We start from the raw sequence: 26,543 nt of genomic DNA, 5'->3' as shown, positions 1-26,543 counted from the left end.
AAGGTAGTTCTATTTTCAGTTTTTTGAGGAACCACCATACTTCCTTTCATAATGGTTGTATTACTTTACATTCCCACCAACAGTGTATGAGGGTTCCTTTTTCTCCACAGCCTCTCCAACATTTGCTATTACCTGTCTTGCTAATAACAGCTAATCGAACAGGTGTGAGGTGGTATCTCATTGCCGTTTTGATTTGCATTTCTCTAATAGCTAAAGAAGATGAGCATCTTTTCATATATCTGTTGGCCATTTGTATTTCTTCCTGGGAGAAGTGTCTATTCATATCCTCTTCCCATTTTTTTATTGGATTGTTTGTTTGTTTGTTGTTGAGTTTTATGAGTTCTTTGTATATTTTGGATATTAGGCCCTTATCTGAGCTGTTGTTTGAAAATATCATTTCCCATTTAGTTGGCTTTCTGTTTATTTTGTTATTAGTTTCTCTTGCTGAGCAAAAACTTCTCAGTCTGATGTAGTCCCATTCATTAATTTTTGCCTTCACTTCTCTTGCCTGTGGAGTCAAATTCATAAAATGCTCTTTAAAACCCAGGTCAATGAGTTGAGTACCTATGTCTTCTTCTATGTTCTTGATTGTTTCAGGTCTTATGTTTAGATCTTTGATCCATTTTGAGTTAATTTTTGTACAGGGGGAGAGACTGTAGTCCAGTTTCATTCTTTTGCATGTGGCTTTCCAGTTTTCCCAGCACCATTTATTGAAGAGGCTTTCTTTTCTCCATTGTGTGTTGTTGGCCCCTTTATCAAAAATTATTTGACTATATATATGTGGTTTTATTTCTGGACTTTCTATTCTGTTCCATTGGTCTGAGTGTCTATTTTTCTGCCCATACCATGCTGTTTTGATTGTCATGGCTCTATAATATAGTTTGAAGTCAGGTATTGTAATGCCCCCAGCATCATTCTTTTTCTTTAGGATTGCTTTGGTTATTCACGGTTTTTTATAGTTCCATATAAATCTGAAGATTTTTTGCTCCATTTCTTAAAAAATGTCATTGGAAGTTTGATGGGAATTGCATTAAATTTGTATATTGCTTTCGGTAATATGGCCATCTTGATTATATTTATTTTTTCTAACCAAGAACAAGGAATATTCTTCCATCTCATTATATCTTTTTCAATTTCTCTTAACAATGGTTTATAGTTTTCATTATATAAGTCCTTTACATTCTTTGTTATGTTTATTCCTAGGTATTTTATTTTTTTTGTTGCAATCGGGAAGGGGATTATTCTTTTGAGTTCATTCTCAATTGTTTCATTGTTGGCATATAGAAAGGCTATTGACTTCTGTATGTTAATTTTGTATCCTGCGACCTTCCTGTATTGGCTTATTGTTTCTAGTAGTCTTTTTGTGGATTCTTTGGGGTTTTCGATGTATAAGATCATATCATCTGCAAAAAGTGATACCTTTACTTCTTCTTTTCCGATATGGATGCCTTTTATTTCTTTGTCTTGTCTGATTGCTCTGGCTAGAACCTCTAGTACCACATTAAATAAGAGTGGAGAGAGTGGACAACCCTGTCTTGTTCCTGATTTAAGGGGGAAAGCCTTCAGTTTAGTGCCATTTAATATGATGTTAGCTGATCATATATGTCCTTTATCATGTTGAGATATTTTTCTTCTATACCCATTTTGTTGAGAGTCTTAAACATAAAATGGTGTTGTTTTTTATCGAAAGCCTTTTCTGTGTCTATTGATAAGATCATGTGGTTTTTGTTCTTTGTTTTGTTGATATGGTGTATTACGTTAACTGTTTTACGTATGTTGAACCATCCTTGAGATTCTGGGATGAATCTCACTTGATCGTGATGTATTATTTTTTTAATATGTTGTTGTATTCGATTTGCTAATATTTTGTTTAGTATTTTAGCATCTGTATTCATTAGAGATATTGGTCTGTACTTTTCTTTTCTTGTGCCATCCTTGCCTGGTTTTGGTATGAGGGTTATATTGGCCTCATAAAATGTGTTTGGAAGTATTGCCTCTTCTTCAATTTTTTGGAAGACTTTCAGTAGAATAGGAACCAAGTCTTCTTTGAATGTTTAATAAAATTCGCTGGTATAGCCGTCTGGGCCTGGACTTTTATTTTTAGGGAGGTTATTAATGGTTTTTTCTATTTCTTCTCTATTAATAGGTCTGTTTAGGCTTTCTGCTTCTTCTTGACTCAGTCTAGGAAGGTTGTATTGTTCTAAGAATTTATCCATTTCTTCTAGGTTGTTGAATTTAGTGGCATAAAGTTTTTCATAGTATTCTACAATAATTCTTTGTATATCTATGGTGTCCGTGGTTATTTCTCCTTTTTCATTTTGGATTTTGTTTATATGAGTTCTTTCTCTTTTTTCCTTGGTAAGTCTTGCGAAGGGTTTGTCAATTTTGTTGATTTTTTCAAAGAACCAGCTCCTTGTTTTATTAATTTTTTTCTATAGTTTTTCTGTTCTCTATTTCATTTATTTCTGCTCTGATTTTTATTATTCCTTTCTTCGGCTGATTTTGGGTTGCCTTTGTTCTTTTTTTTCTAGTTCCTTAAGGTGTGAAGTTAAGTGGTTCACTTGGGCTCTCTCTTGTTTGTTCATATATGCCTGAAGTGATATGAACTTCCCTCTTATTATTGCTTTTGCTGCATCCCATAGATTCTGATATTGTCAGAATCTGTCATTTTCATTTGTCTGTATATATCTTTTGATCTCTGCACTTATTTCTTCTTTGATCCATTCATTTTTTAAAAATATGTTGTTTAGTTTCCATATTTTTGTGGGATTTTTTTCCTCTTTTTTGCAGTTGAATTCTAATTTCAAGCCTTTATGATCAGAAAATATGCTTGGTACAACTTTGATTTTTCTTAATTTGCTGATGTTGTTTTTGTGGCCAACATATGGTCAATTCTTGAGAATGATTCATGTACACTGGAGAAAAATGTATATTCAGTCACTTTGGGATGAAATGTCCTGTAGATGTCTATCATATCCAGGTCCTCTAGTGTTTTGTATAAGGCCACTATATCTTTGTTGATTCTCTATTTGGATGACCGATCTAGAGCCGTCAGCAGTGTATTGAGGTCTCCAAGTATGACTGTATTTTTGTCAGTTTTTGTTTTAAGATCAATAATTAGCTGTCTTATATATTTTGGTGCTCCTTGGTTTGGTGCATATAGATTAAGAATTGTTATGTCTTCTTGATTCAGTGTCCCCTTGGCCATTATGAAATGGCCATTTTTTCTCTGAGTACTTTTGCTGTCTTGTAGTCATCATTATCAGATATGAGTATTGCTACGCCTGCTTTTTTTTTTTATGTTATTTGCTTGGAGTATTGTTTTCTAGCCTTTCACTTTGAATTTGTTTTTATCCTTGTTACTTAGCTGAGTTTCTTGTAGGCAGCATACAGTTGGATTTTCTTTTTTAATCCATTCTGCTACTCTGTGCCTTTTTATTGGTGAGTTTAATCTGTTTACATTTAGTGTAATTATTGATACTTGTGAGTTCCCTATTGCCATTTTATAGATTGTTTTGTTAGTTTTGTGTCTTGTTTGATCCTCCTCTTTCATCTTTCTATCTTTTGTTTTTATTTGGTTGTATTGCATACATCTTTCCTCTGTTGCTATCTTTTTTATCTCATGTGCTTCTGTGGTGGTTCTTTCAATGGTGGTTACCTTTATGTAATAAAAAGAGTTTCTACCCTGTTCATTGTAGTTCACTATTTTGTGAGTACTTTTGCACTCCATCGTCCTTTGCTACTGTTAATCTCCATCCTCTCCTCCCCCTTTCTTTTTGTTGTTGTCACAGTTTAAATTTGGTTTTATTGTGTTCTTCTTGGAGCTTTTACTTGTGGCTTTGTTTTTTTTTTTGTTGTTCTTTGTATCTGAACGGAGAACCCCCTTTAGTAATTCCTGGAGTGGGGGTTTTCTGATGATAAATTCCCTCATCTTTTCTGTATCTGTGAATGTTTTTATTTCTCCTTTGTATTTGAAGAATGGCTTTGATGGGTATAGTATTCGTGGCTGAAAGTTCCTCTCTTTCAGGACTTTAAATATTGGGTCCACTCTCTTCTAGCTTGTAGAGTTTCTGTTGAGTAATCGGATGATAATCTAATGGGCCTTCATTTATATGTTGTATTCTTCTTTTCCCTGGCTGCCTTGAGAATTTTTTCTTTGCCGTTTGTTTGTGCCAATTTCATTATGATGTGCCTTGGAGTAGGTTTGTTGGGGTTAAGAAAACTCGGAGTTCTGTTTGCTTCTTGAATTTGAGGCTTCAGTTCTTTCCACAGGCTTGGGAAGTTCTCATCTATTATTTGTTTGAGTATGTTCTCCATTCCATTTTCTCTCTCTTCTCTCTCTGATATACCTATTATTCTTATGTTATTCTTTTTGATGGAGTCAGATAATTCCTGTAGGGCTATCTCATTTTTTTTTAATTTTTGAGTCTCTTTCTTCTTCTCTCTGTTGTGCCTCAAGTTGCTTGTCTTCTATTTCACTAATCCTACCTTCTATCTGACCTGTTCTATTAGCTAAGCTTGTTACCTCATTTTTCAGCTCGTGTATTGAGTTTTTCATCTCTGTTTGATTTGTTTTTATAGTTTTAATTTCCTTGGAAATATGTTCTTTGTGTTCATTGAGTTGTTTTCTGAGCTCCCTAAATTGCCTTTCTGTGTTTTCTTGTATATCTCTGAGTATTTTTAGGATATCTATTTTAAATTCTCTGTCATTTAACTCCAAGGTTTTCAATATATTAAATTTTTTCTCCATAGATTTTTCCTCATCTATCTGTGTTACCTCTCTTTCTTTTGTATCCATGATATTTGATTTTCTCTTCCTTAATGGCATCTGAGGGTGGTTTTGTTGATAGTAGTAATGAGATTTAATAAAGAATAAATAGTTAAAAAAATAAAAATAAGAAATCAAAGAGTTTTAAAAAAATAATTAAATAAAGAAAAATAAAATTAAAAAAATAAAAAGAAAAGGAAATTATTCCTCCCCCTCCATTTTTCCTCTCCTCTCCTCTCCCCTTTCTTGAGAAAATCTTGTGGTGAACTGTGAATTATATTGTACTAAATAGAACAAACAATGTCTGTACTGGAGGGCCTGAATTGGGGAGAAGTAATAAAGGGGCAAAAAAAAAACCCAGAAAAAAAAAGGGAGTATGGACCCACAAAGAGCAAATAAGGAAAAAATTTGGATCAAGAATAAAATAATTTGCTTTTAGGTGTTGGTTGACTAAGAGTTATGATGAGAGGAATAAGAGGGAAACAGGAAAATGGGGGGACAAATTAAAAAATTACTATTGTATTTAGTGGAACAAGAACTAGATAAAATGGAGAGCCAGGGTTGGGAGCACTGCTAGTGAGTTAAAAAGGTGAAGTAAAAAAAAACCCAAAATGCCACAAACATAAGTTTGAGTCCCAGATAAGATAATTTGTTCGTTATTGAGGTTTGAATGAGAGGAGACGTAAAGGAGAAAGGAAGAAACTAATATAGAGGGAGAAAAAAAAGAGATAGAGAGAGAAAAAAAGAGGGAACCACTAAAAGAAGAAAAAAGAGAGGAGAGAGAGAGAGAGAGAGAGAGAGTTAAGGGTTTTGGAGTGCAACCCTCATAGAGAGAAAGGAAGAGGAAAGAAAAGATAATGGGAGATGTAACCCTTATGGGTAGTGTAGTTCAAGGAGAGGAGAGAGTAAGACCGGCAGAGAGTTAAACGACCAAATTGGAGGAGGAAAAAAAAAATCAAGAATGAAGATAAGTGAAACAAACGAACAAATATAATAAAATGGGATAAGTTATAAAGTCTGCAGATTATTCTTGATTTTGAGAGGTTATCTTCTTGCTTTTTCTTTTCTCTCCCTCTTCCTGGTTGGTGACTCTGTACCCCGGCTTCTGCCCCTTTGGCATGCTCAGGTAGAGGTTTGCAGTTGATAAGTCTCTATGGCGATGTCATGTATTGTGCTTCAGTCTTGTTGGCAGTCGAGGCTCATTAGCATTTATAGGCTCCGACAGTGAGAGAGTCCGTGTTCCTGGAGCCTCTCTCCTAGTCTTTCCTTCCTCAATTAGTAGCCTGACAATCCAGCTATGGGGTTGCTGCTGCCTCTGCCTGGATAGTAAGAGGCTCAAAGAGCTGGCCACTCCCCACTCTATTTCCACTCAGCACAGGGCTCTGGGTAAGGCTCAGTCAGTCAGAGCTGCTAGCATAATCAGGTGGGGCTTCTGCCCACTCAAAGACTTCTGGCTCTGCCACTCTGTCCAGTAACACGGGTGGGCGCCCACTCTTGGGGCACGTGGAGGAAACTCTCACTCACTATCTGTGTGCAGACCAGGATACCAGGTGGGAAGTCTCACACTCTGAGTGAAACCCCCTCCTGCACTGAAAAGTTGCAGCGTTGGAATTGGCTCTCGCTCCCTCCCCGTGTGCGGCTCTTTCAGCGTGCTGGGGCAGCCGGAGATTCCACTTTTGGCCCACACAAAGGCCCCTGACTCTGCCCCTCTGTGGGATAACATGGGCGCGCACTGCCGAGGCACTTGGAGGAAACTCTCGCTCACTATCTGCACGCGCAGACCAGGAGATCAGGGAAAATGGCTTCCCCACTTGTCTTTCTTTGTCTGGGTTTGGCACGAGTGTTTGCTTGTATTGACTGGGTTGCCACAGGCACAGTTTTTCCTTGGCTTGGATCTCCGTGCCACAGCCTGGTTCGGCCGTTTGTGCCGCGACCTGGATCTATTCACCCCCTTTGCTCACCTCAGTTTCTATATTCTCAGTTCCCAGTGAAAGCAGCCCTGTTTAGGTTAGTGAGAAAAGCGGAGCATTTCTTACTCCCTATTTCCTTCGGGGTTTGATTATATATTTAGCCAATTTTTTGCTCGACCATACCTTCGGGTGTATTGCAAAACATCTGGAGGCTCCAAGGATAGGTTTTTCTGTTTCTGGTTGAAGATCTTGTTGAGTTTTGGGGGAGATTTATTGGTATTGCTTCCTACCACGCCATTACGCTGACATCATCTCTTAACTTTTTTTAATATGTCATTTTCAGAACTCATTTGATCCTCTGGAAAGCCTGAAAGCATCAACAGTATTCTGGCAGTCCAAGCACCCAGATAAGAGAATCCAGCATTAGAGAAATACTGAGAGGGCAAACCAACAAAGCCTAGTATTTGATCACCTAAGGAGGAAGAAAGATGAAGATAGCTAAAAATAATGTTTTTTAGTCCCCCCTCCCCCCAACCTCCCCTCACCCACCTTGACTACAAAAAATGGTGCTATCATTACCAGCTTTCTGAGAGCAGGTTTGCTTGGGAATTATCAGGCACAGGTTTGAATTAGTTAGATGTCAGAAGTCAGTGTAGCAACATTTAAAAACTATTTATGTAATTAATCTACATAGCTATAAACAGTTCTTCAAAAGTGGCCTTAGAGAGTCCAATGAGCTATTTACAGAACTTTTCTACTAATCAAAACATACTGTCTAGCAGAGCGCTCCCACACGTGACTATAATCTAGAGTGACCCGTGCTCTGTAGGACAAATGATGGAAAAGATTCTGCTCAACAAGCCAGGGTAAATGTTCTCAAAAACGTAGAAATTGGAAAGTTATTTCCATGCGATATTCTTGTCCTAGACAAACATAACTAGAGAACCTCATGCCTCTTGTCCAGTGGCACATGAGATGGTGGGAAATACCTTTAATCTGCATTGCATTCCCTGGAGTTTCCTGTTATTGAAGAGTTTAATTGGTGTGACTGTGTTAAGACAAACTCAAGAAAGTAAAACAAGATGTGAGCTGCTGGCGGGGGGGAGGGGGGTTGAAATTACACAGCATGAAGGAAATTCTCAAAAAGAACATTACCATTTAGTAGCTGTCAATATATTTCACACCTAGGAAAAGCAGAAAGATTTATCGCCCTCTGGCATTCCCAATCTGATCAAGCTTTGAAAATGCGTAAGAAGTCTGCTTCCCTTCTGAATGGAGAAAGTTAAGACAAGGACAGGTTGTTCCAATACCAGGTGTTTTGTGACCTGAAGCAGTCCCAGGAATTCACCTTCCTCAATCCCACTTCGCAGAGGGAAAGAACAGCGACAGCAATGTCCTGGGCTGTCCACTCTGCAGGTTTGCTAAAAATTACCAGGGCAGTTAATACCTGTAAGGAAGGCAGCTGGGAACAGCAGGAGGGTCAGGAGAGGATTTAAACCCACAATTCCTTCACCAATTAAAAAATGTGGATAGAGCGTCAGACTGGGATGTGGAAGACCCAGGTTCGAGACCCCAAGGTTGCCAGTTTGAGCGAGGGCTCATCTGGCTTGAGCAAAAAAAAAAAAAAAAGCTCGCCAGCTTGGACCCAAGGTCGCTGGCTCGAGCAAGGGATTATTCAGTTTGCTGAAGGCCCGCGGTCAAGGCACATATGAGAAAGCAATCAATGAACAACTAAGGTGTTGCAATGCGGAATGAAAAACTAATGATTGATGCTTCTCATCTCTCTGTTCCTGTCTGTCTGTCCCTGTGTATCCCTCACTCTGACTCTCTCTCTGTCTCTGTAAAAAAAAAAAAAAAAAAAATGTCATCTTGGGTAACTATTAGCTTTTTGGTCTTTGACTTTTCTTATGTGTAAAATGAGAACAATCATTCTAAAATTATGGAAAATTGTGGAATTAAGCAATATTTATACATATTTTATAAATCATAAAACTTTTAAAGCAAAACAAAATCACAGAAATAAAAATATATGCTGAATTATTGTAGGGACTATTACTATACTTGAAGCTTCTCTGAGAGGCTATATACACACATACACACACACACATACACACACAGGGCAGAGCAAACATAGGTTTACAGTTGTTCGTATGGAAAGTAGTACAATAATTAATAAATAATAGCACAAGAATTAACCCTGTGTTCACATAGCCACAACAGTAAACCTAAAAGAGCCTCTCGGTATATGTCATTCCCAATACTAAGTGTTTAACTATTGAGTTCCAAAGTCTAACGCACTTCCTCACACTCAGCTCAATGGTTTTCAGAAGTTCATTTCATAAATAAAGCTTTGTTTCCTTGTCCCACTATCTCTGCTTCTAGGTGGTATTTTACCGTTTTAATCTCCAGCCTGTCCTTAGGTCATGCATCCAAATGATGAAGACTCTTTCCCTTCAGAAGGGTATTGCTTTAGTATTTTCTGTTAGACCTGAAGGTGCTCCCCAGGGGAGAGATCTCTCAAAGTCCCCTCTGCCCTCTTATAGATCTGGTTAGTGAGAGTGGAACAAGACCGCTCAGTGTGCAGGCTTTCCTTGTTAATTGAATCTTCTCATTATTAAGAGAATAAACAGAAACCATTCTGTTTCATCCACTCCTGTTTATAAGTTAATCTCTGTGTTGTAAACGTAACTGGATCCATCTCTGCTACTCGAGGCTCTGACCTAAGTCAGGACTATCATTGTAAACACAGAGGTTTTATCTCCCAGGAATCAGGGAACGACTATAAACTCAATACATTTTACAGCATTGACCCAGGAGAGGCAAATTCTTCAAGGATACTGCAGTCAATATAGACTGGCTCCAAGGTCAAGCGAGACATTGAATAAATCTCTTCATTGTCTATTCTTCTAGTATTTCCTATTTCTTTCTAAAAGTGGCATATCCAAAAAACTGTGTTGATTAATTTGAGGTTTGGGGTCAGATTCAAGTCTCTCCTCAGATCCAAAATAGTTCACGAAAGGACTTTAATTCATCAAAGTCTTATTCCTTACCCACAGTGAGCAATGCACTTCCTGAGGGCCTAATTCCAAGTGAAAAGACTTCCCAAAGTATCTTGTATCCTTTGGAAACTTCTGCCTCCTCCTCACCTTTCCTAGACACCTAGCAGTGCATGCCCACAAGAGGACCCATGATAAATATTCCAATTTACTAAGAACAATACATATGTAAAAGAACTGGAAACTTGAAAGTGAAGATTTTAGCGCTCCGTTAAGAACCACTAATTAAAGCAGCTAAGTGGCATTGGCAGGTGGAACCCAAAGCAGTTCTCTTTCCCACTGTACCACCACCACCTGACTTCCCCATAACAAGCTGAAACAAAACTGGAGAAATTATTTCCATTCAGACCTACTTAGAGTCCCTCACCCCTCAAGTGAACCTGTAACCAGTTGCAGTCTGGCCAAGACATGACCCACCCCACTTAATGTTGTGGGGATACCTGCTTTAACAAAACACAGAGGCACAGTGCTTGTCTCCTCCATCTTGCTCCGGCACTACACTATATCCTCTTTAAAAAACTATCGACTTTCTAAAATGTATTTTTCTGTTATAACATTTTCCAATATGCAAATAGATGATAATGATATTGGACAATACATTTCAGCTAATAGGAAAAAGGTTTATGTCCCAGGTGTGTTTCCTGGGAATCAGACTTTGAGATAAAGTTTTGCATGCAAGCTCTTCATTTAAGAGTACCCTTGGGATCAATATTTGAGAAAGGGAGGCAGTGGAAGCAAAAGTGGGGAAAATGAAAAGTCAAACTGCCAGTTGTCTCAGCAGTAGAGTGTCGGCCCAGTGTGTAGATGTCCCAGGTTTGATTCTCAGTCAGTGCACACAGGAGAAGCAACCATCTGCTTCTCTACTCTTCTCTTCCCCTTCTCTCCCTCCTTTTCTCTCTCTTTCCCCCTCCCACAGCCATGGCTCATTGGAGCAAGTTGGCCCCAGGCACTGAGGATGACACCATAGTCTTGCCTCAGGCACTAAAACAATTCAGTTGCCAAGCAACAGAGCAATGGCCCCAGATGAACAAAGCATTGCCCATAGGAAGCTTGCCGGGGGATCCTGGTGGGGTGCATGTGGGAGTCTGTCTCTCTGCCTCCCTGCTTTCACTTAAAAAAAGAAAGAAAGAAAAGTCAAACTACAGTGTCTTTCCAAAAAGAGCCTTGACCAATGCTGGGGTAGGGGGTTAGGGGGGTTGACTCTGAAGCTACAATGGTCCTTCAGTTGTCCTTAGTTAAACCAAGATAATCAGACTTGTATACTATATTTTATGCTACTGTGGTTTATCAATTATTGGACATGAGGCATCTTGGAAAGAACATGACCTTGGGCAAAATGGGTGCTATCACTGAGACAACCTGGAAAGCGTCTGACAACAGAAAGATGTCTGCAGACAGCTCTCCTAACAATGTTTTCATTAAAGGGGGATCTGGGCTTTGTGTGACAACTTCCACTACAATTTCACAGTGCTTACATTCAGTGCATGATAACCCTTTTCAATTTCATCACAGCATGATATTTTTGGATCATTGCCAACTATGGCCATGGTATCTTCATAATAGAATAAAATGTGCTAAAAGCTCTTGGACTACCTATCTTGTGGACTCTTCCTTCCATGAAGTCTATTGAGCGGGAAACTACCAGGTATCTGAAAGCATGTTTTAATGTGTCCTCTAGGGTTCTTGGTATATCCTTAGGGAAGACTGCAGGAGTATACTGAATTAAGCTAGATTTATCAGATAGTTCTCCATAATCCTGTTATTAAAGGGCCACAGATAGAATGAAACACACCATTCTACAACAGTGGTTGTAAAAATAGCAGACTTGGCTCAGAAATCTAAACTATGAAATGTTATTAATCTTGGTCAAATATACGATTAGTCAAAAATAATTCACACAAACCAAATTCAGTTAATGCTATTTCAGTAGTTTGGTTTATTTCATAAACTTTCAAGAGCCAGGGTGATACTGTGCAGCTGTTGCATAGCGTTTATAAAGAGCAGGGTCTCCTTAGCTGTTGTGAACTATGTTCACATTCCAATTGTGAAGATAAAAAGCACATGGTCACAAAAAGTATTAATCACATTATTGATGTGAACCCGTACTTAACCTTATAGCTTGAAACATTTATAATAAAGCCACCCTAGTCATTTTAAGTCAGAGGCTGGTTGTGCTTCCTTGTATGTTTAAGAAGAGATAATCCCAGACGAACATGGCAAGGTGAAAATGTCTCCATTCTAAAGACTGGAAAAGGTTCTGCTATGACTCCAACTGAGTAACACTGGGCAATTTAGCCTTGTTTCCTTCATTTGTAAAAGGATGGGATTCAAATGTCATCTAGTTTTTTAGAGTCCTTCTAATCTAAAGTCTATGATCCTTGGCCCTGGCTGGGTAACTCATCTAGTTAGCGCAGCATCACCCCAATACACAAAGGTTGTGTGTTCACAAAGGGCATGTACACGAATCCACCAATGAGTGCAAAAATAAGTGAAACAACAAATTGATCTCTCTTTCTAAAAAATCAATAAATAACTTTTAAAAAACTTAAAGTCTATGATTGTCTTCACATTTCAGATTAGTTAATAGAAGGAAGCAAATTAACATTCAATACCATAAGAGTAGAAAATTTTGTATGTATGGTGGCTGATCTTAACTATTACACCGCAATTTAAAAAAAAGATCCAATAAGGACTGGAAGGTTTTCCCATAGAGAGATTAATTATAGAAGTCCCATTTGTGAATATTCAGGATATGCGTAATCAGTTCTCTGATCATCCATCAAGAATAGATGTTCTTTCATTACTGAAGATAGTTAATAAAATAGCCTGGTACTGAGAGATGTATGTTCACATCATAATTTAACCCTAGATTTTCATTAGATCTGAATACAGTTTGTGTGTGTGTGTGTGTGTGTGTGTGTTTTAATGAACCATCTCTCTTTTTCCTATTACAATAGGAAATATTAATATTGTGGTGTCCCAGACAAGAGAATCACCCAATCTTATATTATTCATGTATTTCATATTTAAGAGTATTTTTAAAAATTCTTTTCCTCCACCCCAATAAATTATCAGTTTTATCCTAAGATCTAAACAAGGTACTAAAACTAATTTCCAAATGATAAACTCTAGGATCTTTATCCTGTAACTTTCTTAGACTTACAGCTTGGTTATATGCCCATGATCGCATCTGTGGCTTTAAAACAAAAACAAAAACAGTACCAACACAATTTGGGAAACCAGTCTCACAAGGAAGAATTCAGGCTCTGCTTCCATCACATTCCTACTAATTTGGACTAATCCTCATGAAGAGAGAAATCCCATGCAGTGATTAGTCAGACCTGAGTTTCACATCTGCCCTTGTTTCAGTATGAGGCCGGCAGAACACTGGGGTAGACAGAACCATTTTACCTACGGGGGGAATGAAGGGGTGGGCCCAACACAACTAATATCAGCTATATGGTGACTGGTCTAATTTTTTTGAAACTGCGCTTCCATGGCTTTGTCCAAGCTTCCTTCCCTGAATTTCTCTTATCTCTCCGGGAACCTTTCCTCAACATCCTCCCAAGGTTCTCTTATCCACCTCCCCTTCCAACAGTGGGTGTTCCAAGGAGCTCCATCCTTCCCCCTTCTGGTCTATAGCTGAGTAATGCAGAGAGAAAACAGATCAAAGCAAGGGCATCCTTCAAGTGACAGCTGGCCTGAAGGCACGCCACAGAGAGCCAGGGGGTCACAAGGATGTTCTGGGGGCAGGGGCCAGAAGGGGCAGGTGAGAAATGGCTATAATGGCATTAAGTAGAGGAGAGAAGTGCCAGAAGAAGGATGACAGCCTCAAAGACAAGTGTCAAAAACACATGGAGATACAGGAAAAGGTTAAAAAAAATGGTCAAGTAAAATCTAGTGGAGAATAATTGGACAAGAGAAGCAGGCAAAAGAACAAAGCTGAGATCACTCCAAGATTTCTGATTTGAGTGGTAAGGTAGATTTGGGTGTATTTCATCTCTACATCCAAGACTGTCATCCCTTTTTTAAAAAACAGTAATAAGAGCTAATACTACCGTCTCTCACCTAGACAACTGAAACCTCCTCTTCATTGGTATCCCTGAATCCCCTCTGATTCAGTCCCTCAACAGCAGCCAGAGTGGTATTTTCAAGCATAAATTTTATTCTCTCGTTAGGGTGATTGAATCTCTGTAAAGGCTTTTCATTGGTCATAAGAAAAGAGAAAAATACCTAAAAATCTTAGAAGGCCCTATATGATCTTGTCTTTGCTTGCCTCGTCTACATCTGTGACCTCAACCACTCCCCTAGACATGCTAATCTTCTTTCCAGTCAGTCTAATAGGCTATATTCCCTCCTGCCTCAGGGCCTTTGCATGTGTTGTCATTTCTGCCTGGAAGTAATCCTCTGCTGGTTGTTTGGATCTCAACTTAGTTAGCAGTCTGTCAGCTCCTGCAGTCCCTATCTCTCTGCCCATCAAAGAAGGCAGTTTGTTAGATGCTCTCATGCCATACTGACCTTGCCCTTCTTAGCCCTTAGGCCAGCCTAGAATTAATTACCTATTTGCATAATAATGTCATTAAGAAGTCTCTAAATAGTAAATTCTATAAAAGCAGGGACCATCATGGTTTTGTTCAATATTTTATCCTTAATGCATAGGCTGCTATCTAGCTCTCAGTGATGCTTGATATATTCCTTATTGGTCGAATACATGTATTAATTGGCAGAGAGAAAGCAGACTTTAAGAGGCCTGTAGGGCATTTAAGAGAAGATGTTTAGCGTGGGTTGACAGGCAAGTCCTCTGTGGTTGAACTCATGTTAGAGTCAAATTGTCACAGTTTAACATCCAGCTTAGTCATTTACTATCTTTGGAACCACTGAACTTGAGGTTCTTCCCTGTAAAACAGAGGTGATAATATCATCTACTCACTGGTGGCGGCTATCAGAGTTAAGTGATACAACACAGGGACACTTGTCAATCCAGTGCCTTGCATGTAGTAAGGATACATGACTATTACCATTGTTGTTATGACTGCAGAGGCCTGGACCCCAAAGAAATGTTGAGACTAGTTATGGGTTTCAAATCATTCAGTATGGTTGGGAATAAGAGTGGTTGAGACTACCTAGAGAATAAATGCAGAGAGAGGAAAAGGCCAAAAGAGAGAAGCTGAGTGAACAGCAAAGGATGCAGAAGGGAAGAAAAATCTACAGAGGAATGGTGAGAGCATTAGACAAAGGCCTGGGAAGTCTGCCATAAAAGAAGGTGAGACATCTAATTCTCTCGTATTTGTTGATTATTTTAAAATAAACCAATTTCTTAGATGCTAGACTCTATAATGTCTGGGAGGCAATGCCACCATGGAAAGTCAGAAAGTACTCATTGAGTTCTGTAGAAATCATTTACTTTGTTTTAGCAACATCCTTACCAGTTGGAAACCGAGAGTCAATGTTTATTCCTTGCTATTATACCAGAAAACAGCTGCCTTGGTCCTTTGGTGACCTAAAAAAGACGACGATGAAAGAATACATTGATGGAAAAGGAAAATGGCTTAAAGAGTTTTCCAACAAGTAATGTACAGCCCTACCTCAACCCCAAGGTCCTCTATGGATCAAAGAATTCCTGCAGAAAATCAAATGACTTAGAGTGCATACCATTTTCTTGCTATCGGAACAACAGCAAAAGCAGCAGCCTGCTGTACATTTCAGATCCAATTCAGTGCACTGTATCTCCCTTCCTACCTACTCTCCATTAGCTCTGATATTTCCAGATTCAGTGGGAAAGCAGAAACAGTGCGTTCTGCTTATGACATTGCCTACTTTTTCTTCAGAAAAATAAATGACTGTTCCAAGAGATTTCCTGAGAAATTCATCTCCAAGGGCTGCTACTCTACCAAGTGACCATGTCCTCTGTGACCACAGAATATTGGGGATGATTTGGCAATCAAGAAAAAAAAAAAAGAACACCCATAATTCTGCACATTGCTTGCTTCCAGATGGTAAACAAAATAATCAAGTCTCAGAATCAGAACACATTTTAATTAGATTTTAACAATGACCGTTGGGTCATGGTATTTTCTACAAATAAATAACAGCTCTTATAATTTTACACATAGTAGATATGAGAGCAGAACCAGAGTGGTTCCAATTATCTTCCAGATTGAAAGTGCTGAATCAGAGTTCTTACGGGTGCCCAGCCATCTACTTCCCATTAATAATTCAGAGAACTAGGGCTATATATTACTCTGATTTAATTCTGGTTCAAGATTTAGAGTTGCTAGATAAGACTTCAATGGACTCTTTCCTTGACTAGCTATTTCTGGCATTTGTATCTTGTGTGTGCAAATCCCAAAAGAATGTAAGCAATGAGAACTCCCAGTTTCATCAGAGAGACCGCATGAACAGAGTCTGGATGGGACAGGACACAAAGACCGTGTTCTGTCCATATTTGCTGTGCAAATTTGGAGAATTTATCATTGATGTGAATATTCACGCAAGGCCATCTGTCTAATTAATGTGCTCAGTGGAAAAGAATTTCTTTTCTGAGCTGGCTTGTATACTATGGCATTATTGCAAGTGTCAGAATGGTTCTAAAATATATTTTTTCTTTTCTTTTTTTTTTTTGAAGCTGGAAATGGGGAGGCAGTCAGACAGACTCCCACATGCACCTGACCGGGATCCACCTGGCACGCCCACCAGGGGGCGATGCTCTGCCTATCTGGGGCATTGCTCTGTTGCACTCAGAGCCATTCTAGTGCCTGAGGCAGAGGCCACAAAGCCATCCTCAGCGCCCTGGCCAACTTTGCTCCAATGGAGCCTTGGCTGCAGGAGGGGAAGAGAGAGACAGAGAGGAAGGAGAGGGGGAGGGGTGGAGAAGCAGATGGGCGCTTCTCCTGTGTGCCCTGGCCAGGAATCGAACCCGGGACTCCTGCACACCAGGCCAACACTTAGAATATATTTTGAAGTCATAGTGACCAGAAAAACTAGCTTTGAATTAGAAGGTGCAGCTATTATTTCTCTGGGTTCTCATTTACTTCTTAACAGGTAGCTTTTGTATGTGAATCAGTGCATCCCTGACAGTCACATACATAACCCAGAGTGACTATGAGCATCAAATCCCATACGTTAGCATTCAATAAGCATGTCTATTATACAGTTACCAGTGGTTTTAAAAATAATAGCAATAACTACAAAATAAGCACTAGAGTAGACCAGGAATTTAACTCCAAAGTTCTAGCAGCACAGTCGGGTCTATCCAATGCAGATGTCTTTCCACTCAGGAAAAACATTCTGAGAATCAGTAAGTAAATCAGAGAGGACAGAGATTTAAAACAAAACAAAACAAAAATCGTTTCACAATTTGCTTGTATTTGACACCATCAACAAATGGGAAGGTTGGCTGCGGACAAGTGCTGGAAGGCAGAGCTAAAAGTGTGGTCTCTGCCCTCCAGAAACCGGGAGTCCATGCTACTTAAACTCACGGATACACACTGTCCAGGTAAACCTACATTTTAAGTGACCTCTTATTTCCCTAGCTGGCAAGCTTCTGTCCCTGGGTAGCTTCCTGGAGCTACAGTCTGAGGACCAACTGATTCCACCTTAGTAGATTTCTGTTCTCTTCCTTGGCATTCTCAGCAATACTAAACTGATTAGCAGGGAGACCAGGACCAAATATTAATGACATCATCATGATGTTTTCTTATCCCAGGCAACCAGGGATCTCTGGCAAGGACCAGTCAGATGGGAAACAGGACAATGTAAATCCTGGTTTTCAGAAATGACTGGGGCTTTCTGATATCTTCATTCAAGGAGGAAAATGTAATGAAAAGTGTCACAAAGATGACAGCACACAGCAGGGAAGGGAAGAGCAGTGAGAACGAGGTCCTGGGAAGAAAACATACCTGCAAGTTTGCTTGTGGAATGGGTTTTTTTCTGCACACACTCCGCTAAGTATCCCCTATAAACACGTGGAGCAAGGTAAAAAAATTTAAATCATTCAACCACGCAGTTATTCATAGAAATTTTAATTTCTTAATTTGTCTTTAAATAATGTCTTTTTCCTAAGCCCAGACATTGATTTAGCAAAAAGAGAGAGAGAAACAAAATGTCGGCTTTAATTTAATGCTTAATTAAATCCATTCACTTATACCCCTTTCCCCAGAATAGTGAGTGGATGTTGGTACAAGAAGCATGTAGCTTACATCTCCAAAGTGGGAGCCCTCAGAGAGGTGGCTCGCTGGTCCCCAGCACAGGGCCCCTCATTCTCCTCATCAATAGGAGGAGCTACAGGCAGACGGGCTGGTCCTGGCCGACCGAGTGCCCAGGGAAAAGGCCCCCGAGCAGCCCGCACGTTCCCCCCTTCAGCTCTTCAGCCTTCAGCTCTTCAGACCCACTCGGGTCTCCGTCTAGTTCCTTGTGGCCCGGAGACCAGCAGGTCACACCCCCTCCACCCCGTCTGGCTGTGGACCACCTCTTCACACTATCACATACGTGTGGGTTTGGTTTTTTTAATCCATCTTTTGACAAAGGATACAGAATACAGCACAGTATCATATCACATATATTAGATATCAACATAATAGGAGTCCTGTCTCAAGATTATAAAAAACAGAGCAAAGCCTAAGAGCTCAGTTTTCATGGTGGACAGATTTTGGTTCCCCATGAAATAAATTAAAAATACCCAGCAGAGAATTAAAACCAAGGTGTAGGATAGAGAGAGGGTGAAATTTTAAATAACTGCTTTAAAGAAGTGTGGAGTCAGAATAGCCACGTGTGGGCCGAGTGGTGGCTCCCAGGGGACACACACCCTCGTCTCCGACTCGGCTGGGCCCAGTGCTGACCGGGCTGCTGCTGACACAGCTGCAGAGGGGACGCTGAACCATGCCTTCGCCTTCTCCCAGTCTGGGCCCCCCCAGTGACAAGCTGGTCACCCCTGCTGCCTGCTCCTGTTTTACATGGGAGATTAAGTGCCTGAGGTAGGCTGGCTCCGCCACGGGCATCCCTCAGTGCCAGGCTCACTGCGGGCACTCAGTGTCTAAAAGCGCTGCATGGCCGCGGGGTCCTCTGTGTGACGCACTGCAGGGCCTTGTCGAGTCTGGGCCGATCCAGGTGAAGGCACTAAACGACCTTCTGTTGGGTCAGCTTATGCCCAGAAGTATAGTCTTTGAGGAGGTTATTAACAACACCCCGATATTTCTCTAGGACATGCACAGATATTGGGAAGCAGCTGTTTTGTAACACAAGAAGCTCATTTTATCTGACCTGTGGTGGTGCAGGGGAAAAAGCATCGACCTGGAACATTGAGGTCGCTGGTTTGAAACCCTGGGCTTGCCTGGTCAAGGCACATTAGGAGTTGATGACTCCTGCTCATCTCACCTTCTCTCTCTCTCCTCTCTAAAATGAACAAAGTCTTTTAACAGTTTAAAAGAAAAGAAAAGAAGAAGCTCATTCCTAGCCTGTGATGGCACCTAATTCTCAACTCAGTGCCCATGACATGCAGCAACCGAAGGTTTAGGAGGGTTCTCTGTTCCTAGTGGCATGCCATCCTCTTCACTTTATAAGACTGCTCTACACCAGTGTTTTCCAACCACTGGTCTGTGGACCAGTCCACGAAAGAGTTAACCACCCTGATGTTGTAAGAAGATTAAAAACTCAATGATTTTAGTCAAACTCGCTTATGCCCAGGATGGTGTATTTCTGCCTTAGTCATCCCTGAAATAATTCTCTTGTTTTCACTGGTACTGAGCATAAACAGGTTGAAAACCAGTGGTCTATACCATGCATACAGTGGTCTGCTCCCAAAGCCCCAAGCTGGAGAAACTAACCCAACATGGGCAGTAGATGAGATTACCTGAGCTTAGTTTTGAAAGATAAGAATGAGTTTGAATTAAATGGCAATAGAGAAAACTGTTCTGGAGAAGACAGAGATAAGTGGAAGGGAAGGGAGGCAAAGAACATTAAGACATTTTCAAGGGAGCTGCAGATGGTTCAGTGAGAATAGATGATGGGAGTTTATGGGAGAACGTCTAAGTGTCTCTGGGGTGTAAGCAAGGCCCGGGTCATTAGGGCTGGCTTGACATGCTTCGTGTTCAAGACTTGAGGGAGGTGTCGATATGTTATAAGCAGGAACAAACTGGCATTCCAGGATCACTATACAACCATATGAAAACTCAATCGGAGGTGAGCGAGATTTACAATAATCCAGCTGAGAAATAATAGTCACAAACTAATATAGTGGCAAGAGAGAGGATGAGGAGACAGATTTGAAAAGTTTTATTGCATCAGAATGAAGGTCTTGGGGTCACATGGGTGTAATTAGAAGGAGGGAGAAATGAGATGAGACATCCCTGGTTAGAGGGAGGGGACACAGGAAGATGAGCCGGTTCTGGAGGAGATGATGATAACTCCCAGTTTGTTATTAATATTTTAATATGACCATCACTGATGAAAATTAGCCTCAGTGAGACCGAGCTCTGATAGGGAGGAGAGCAAGAGAAAACAGATTGAAAGTGGCCAGAACAGGGTACTGCGTTTCTGGGAACCCGTGAATCCTCAGTTTCACATGCATTTACTATGTGTACACAGCAAATCCTATTGTTTCTCCCGCATTCTGAAGTTTAGAATGCTTTTTAGTCCTCTGTACTTCAACTGAGCCTTTTATTCTTATCCATGTATATTAGACAAGAATAAGTTTTATAATGTGCCCAAGAAACCACATAATAGCAATGTATCTTGAAACTATCACTCACAGAAACCTCCATAAATTTATCTTCACAGAATTACCCTTGAAAGAGTTTGACTTTTGCCAGGGACCGATGTAGTAAACCACTGGATGTGGAATTCATGTAAGGCTTTTAGTAAAATAAAAAAAAATAAAAAACAAAAACAAAAACAAAAAAAACTGTTTAGTACATAATTTTGTTTTAATATATATTTATAGACTTGGTATCTAGCCTCTAGGTTGAGATTTATAATTTTGTTCAATGCTATCTTTATAAGGTCTTCACAATGCATTCACCTCAGATCAAAAGAACAGTAAAAAGTTGTTTTTTTTAATAAACTATTATATATGAGAGAGCCTGTTGTCAGACAGTGAGAGCCACACCATCCTCTGGTTTCCCTCTTGCTGGGGCAACTGAGAATCGGATTATAAAGTTTGGGTATAATCATTCACACTCTGCTTAGTCTGAGGTTTGTTTTATATTTGCTTCTCTTCTTCATGCCCCTGCTCTGCAACTTTATTACTTTACACTTTGACTTTTATTCTGTTACTGGTCTCATCCATCTGTGCCATGTTCTCACTGTAAGCCAACTTACACCCCTCCCTGCCTGCTATAGAGGGCTTACTAGAGTTCTTGAGCTACATAAACATTTTTTGTCCCTTCCAAAGCAACATCAAATCTCCAGCTACTAAGAAACAATGCTCATTCCTATTATCGGAATCAATGAGTCAAGGCATATGTCTTTAATGGATGTTTTGGCAAGCATGATATTAGAGTTATTATTAGATGGACAGAAGTAAACTGAATGGTTTGTTTTCTGTACTGCAACAAATTGATGGTTTAAATCAAACACTGCAGTTTATAATGTGGTAGAAATATTTACATGGAAAAAAGCACTGATCAATGGATGTGCAGCATTAAGCAAATGTAAGTTTTATGAATTCTGGAAGCCAACATATTTCACAGATCACAAGAAAAGTAAGAACAAACAAAAGTCAGAGGAAATACACAAACCCGTGTCAGAAACTGTGCTCCGCCCTCAAAGAATCTGGTTCAGTTAGCATCTGGCTGTAAGGAAAAAGAGACCTACTTTAGTTCTCCCAAGTACTAACGTACTGCTGGAGGCGGACTGTATGAATACAGATGCAAAGGGACACTCACACACCTGGCAGGGGACCCACAAGAGAACTAGACTACAGGAGTCTCCACCTGGAGCCTGGATACCAAGCCTGTCAATATAGCCAAACACTTAACATGTCGTTTATTGTATTGCGTTGCAATGCACAACGAAACATTATCTGTTTCCCCACTCTACGCACTGCTTTGTGGTGACATGTCACTAATATCTCTGCTTGCCCTTTTTTTGTCTCATCACTAATTTCTTGATTTCTTTCTCTCACCTTCATGCATATTCTTTGATGTTTCTCCTTTACTACTTTCTGCTTTTTCTAACTCCATCTTGATCCTGACTTATTAACCACATAGCTTAATTATCTTGAATTATTAATAATCTTGACTTATAATTATCTTATATCTTATAATACCTTATAATTATTAATAATCTTAATATCTATAAATTTTATATATAAATATCTTATAATTAATAATCTTGACTTATTAACCACATAGTGTAATTCTCTCTCTATATCCCTTGATATGCCTCCTGTTTCTCTCTGTATTTCCTAATTTATTCCAAAAAAAAAAAAAGTCCATTTGGCCTGTACATCTTTTTGTACCAGGCCACATAATGGGTCATTGACCAGTCTCTGGATTTGGGTTGGAAGACCATGAGGTCACATGGTACCCTTAGAGCTGCCCTCTGAGCTACAAACAAAAATGTTTTTCAGGGGCATGGCAGCCTTGACCTCGCAGCCCTATAATTCACTTATGTGATGAGAAAGTGACAGTTCTACCACCTTGCTCCTTAAAAAAAAAAATCACTTTCTGAGTTGATGGCAGATCACCCTGGCACTCATCATGGACTTCCATAATGAGCACAGGTAGCCCAATCAAAATAATAAATGAATCAAAGCATATGTTTCTAATAAGAACACATTGCTGCCTTAAAAAAAAAAAAGTGTCACGTACATTCCAAAGATTAATGTAAGGGAGTTCTGATGACTGGGTGCTGTTCGTTATCCCCATCACTCTTCTTGGAAGGCGGTAGTCTCCTGTTGTAACTGATGATCTCTGTGGGCATTATTACTCAACTCTTACTGCAGCCATTGCAGGTAGTGACATCTGCATGTCTTGCATCTTGAAGGTTTCAAGTAATTTTGGAACAAAATATTCTTGCTTCAAAATCCTAAAGGGATTAAAGCCAAATGTACTTAAGAAATATGGATTAATAGAAAAGATAAAACTAGACTTCAAGCTCACTGAAAGCACCAACTGTCTTCTGCTGCTCATTTCTTGTCTTAGACCCCAGTATGATTTCTGACAAAGAGTATGTGGTCGGTATATTTTCAAAATAGATAATCAGTACATAAATCAATGAACACCATATCTACTTTTGCACTACTTCTCAACAGTGGAAGGAATGCAGATTAGAGTCTAGTGAGGACCCTCTTTAGAAGAATATCAAAAAGTGTCTCTAGATTGCATAAAACCACTGAGGAAACAATTACACTAAAAACAAAACAGGTTTAAAAACAGGTCTTCTAATTAAAAGTGAGTTTCTAGACAAAAGCAAAAGTAAAACAAAATAGTGCAAAGACAGTAATAGGAAAAAAAGATATTTATTCCTTCCCTAGATGATTAGATGGGTAGAGATAGGTAGGTGGGTGGGTGGGTAGGTAGATGATGATGATAGATGATAGATAGATAGATAGATAGATAGATAGATAGATAGATAGATAGATAGATAGATAGATATAGACTCTATTCCTGAATGCAGTTTTTACTAGTCAGAGCCTGATGTTTACTGCTGTTCGGTGTTCTCAGATAAAGTGTCCCTGGAGATAGGATTCCTTGCCTCTTTCTGAGAAGGGAAGATTCTTTCAAATAACCATGAAAGTCCTTCATATCCCAAGGCAGGATCCATCCTCCAGCAGGAGTTATAGCCCCATTTCCTATCTTGGAGTTGGGTTTGTAGAAAAAGTTCTTGATCTGGATTACCTATCTCACCTCACTTGGCACAGAAAGCAATTCTATTTCCAAGTTCATTTTTACTCTCTGAATAGGAAGAACAAATAGAAGAAAACCCACGAAATGTCATATGTGACTCAACTTGAACTTTGCATGGATAATTTGGCAGTGCTTGGTGAGGACAGAGGCCGGATTTTGCTATTAATGAGAAACATTTATATATGTTTTCTCCTCTGTACAGCTGAGTACTTAATAAGAGACTTATTACTCTGAACAATGCTACTGCTTGTGTCCAAGTGCTTGTTGTCATAACTGAGTTCATAGAAAGGGACTGATTCACCAAACTGAATCACTCACAAAATAGCCAAAGTTCTAGAAGTCCGTGCTCTGGGGCCCAGAGGCTGGACTTTTTTTATTTTTCTTCTGATGTGGACAAGTCTGATGCCAGCTCATTTAGCAAGGTCTTCAGGTATTTATAGTCTCTTTCTCGAAATTAAAGGAAAACAATTAACTTTGCCATTTTGTTCTTTGCTCTCACATCCCTTTGCTCCATTAGCCACGAGCCACAGTCTTTGTTAAGGGGGAAGACGCAGTGGGTATTTGGCATTCCCTTGCCTGTGTGTGTTAATGGTGTCCCTGGTTTGAAGGGCTGAGGGATTGTTTCTGCCCAGTCTGTGCACCTTTCTGAATAACATGCTTTGGGGGACTGCTGGCAGGGACACGGGTCCCTCAGCCCTCCTGCCTGACATCTGGCACCTGACACGCCCCTCCTCCAACCAGAGGAGCTAGGCTTTCCTTCTGCTTCATGTGTTGAATTTCTGCATGATATTTTACTGGAAAAACTAATCTGAAAGCTTTAAAATAATGAAGACCAGAATCACATGGGCACACACAGTAAGATGATGGCCCTCTACAAGCCAGGGCAAGGACCTTCACCCCTCACTGAATCCGCCAGCACCTTGATTTTGAACTTCCTCACCCCTGAAACTGTGAGAAATCGATGTCTGTTGTATAAGCCACCCAGTCTATGGTATGCTTTCAGCATAGCCTGGAATTGAGACATCAGGAAAGAAAATTATGCTTTGGCTAGCTACAAAACCATGGACGGAAACAGCAGGCTGAATTTCTGCTTAAAACTCTACTTGACAATGTCAGTAAAAATAGTAAATTAACCTCATACTTCAACATGCCCTTTTCCTCAAAAAGAATAATTGAAAAATCTGAAAGAAAATTTAAAAATCATAACCGTTTCAAAACAAAATAAACATCACTATGGCCAAGAATTGTAACAGAAATACAAAGCAGGGAATACAGCGAATGTCTAAGACCTGCAGGGTTTACAGTCTGGAACAGGCAGGGGCAGTGATAGTCCAGTGACTACAAGCAAGGGCTTAAATTCTACGGCAGACAGGGGCTAGGACCCAGGCATGGTGCCCGCAGCGTGGTGCCCTGGCAGGAGGCCCGTGCTCCCCTCTGCCCATCCCCTCTCCGTACTGCTGGCAGGAGGGGACTGGAAAACTGCTTTCATCCAGGGCGCAGGGCTTTACACACTGTGGGCTCAGTGAAGCTGATTGACACCGCGTGAGCCACAGCTCAAGAACTGGCTCCCAGACTAGATCTGCTCTATATCAAACATCACAACAAGGCAGGAGCCCCAACCCATCAGGACACCCGATTCTCAACTGGAAGCCCAGAGGGTAGATGTGGACAACAGACAAAACCACACATCAGGAGGATGTGAGCATGAGAGAACAGAGAGAAGATATAGTCATCCCACTCAAAAGATGGTCCTGCATTCCATAGGAAGAAATCTGCCTCAAGAAATCAGCCAGGAAGATCCACAGAGAGAAAGAGTTGCCTTTAGGTGATGACCATTCAAATACTATTCCACTTAAGAGTTATTTTTAAAGAATTTAAATATTTATAGAGATTTTTAAAAGCAGAACATTTGGATAAGAATTATAAATTATAATAGGACAACATGAAAATAAAATAGAATAGATGTGCATAAATAATTATAATTTTTCCTCATTCCTTCCATTCTTTGCTCACATGCCATCTTCCTTGGAAGACCTTCCCCGACCACACGGTTTAAATCTGCACCCCCACTCCTGCCCCGCCCCTCCTCCCCTTAGCATTCAGCACTATCTCACATTCTGTGCTTTAGACATTTACTTGTGTCTGCTCCTCTCTCCCTCACTGGGTTGTACACTCCTTGAGAACCGAGGTATCTATCTCTTGTTATTGCTGTATTTATAGTACCAAGAACAGTGTCCAGCACACGGTAGGCACTCAGTCACTATCTATTGATTGAATCAATAAGTGATTGTTGGCATACAGAAGCACTCGAAAGCTAAAAATTGTAATTTAACCACAATCGTTCAACTACTGTAACTCCCTACTTGATCTGTTTTGCTAATTACTCTATTCCAGGTCAGTTGGTCACATCATCTTCATCATAATGACAATCATCTGTGATTTCCCAAACTCTCTCTGCCACTTTCTATTTCTTATATCACTTTAACATGAATTTGAAAATGAGGAAATTGTTACTCATCCTACTGTGATTATGAGAAGAAGTACAACAAAGTCAACTGATTTCCTGACATTCATATACCTGAGCCTGGCGAGGCAGGTCTGGACCCCATCTGTCCTCCTCCACAGACTCTGCTCGCCACTCTCCTGGTGGATTGCTCTTCTTGCAGCTGTGGCTCAGGACTCCCCCCTACTCACCCTCTTTCCTCCTGGTGCCTGCCTTTTATTATCATCGTCTTCCATATTGACTCTCGTGGTCATGGTGTCTATTCTTCCTTGCTAAACCTGATTCACCCAGATAGCTCTCTCTTCTAAAAATAACTCTGTACCTCCCAGCTCCAAGGGTAAGTCTTCATTAACCTGAGTTACGTAGAAAACTAAGGCGACATCACCAAAAATGGCAGACGAGGAAACTCTGGGGCTGCATTCACAGAAGCAACTAATAAACTCACAAAAACTGTCTGCATCT

Source organism: Saccopteryx leptura, chromosome 1, assembly GCF_036850995.1.
Source record: "Saccopteryx leptura isolate mSacLep1 chromosome 1, mSacLep1_pri_phased_curated, whole genome shotgun sequence".
Lineage (NCBI taxonomy): Eukaryota > Metazoa > Chordata > Mammalia > Chiroptera > Emballonuridae > Saccopteryx > Saccopteryx leptura.
The sequence above is the reverse complement of the archived record's forward strand: the minus strand, read 5'-3'. Positions refer to the sequence as shown.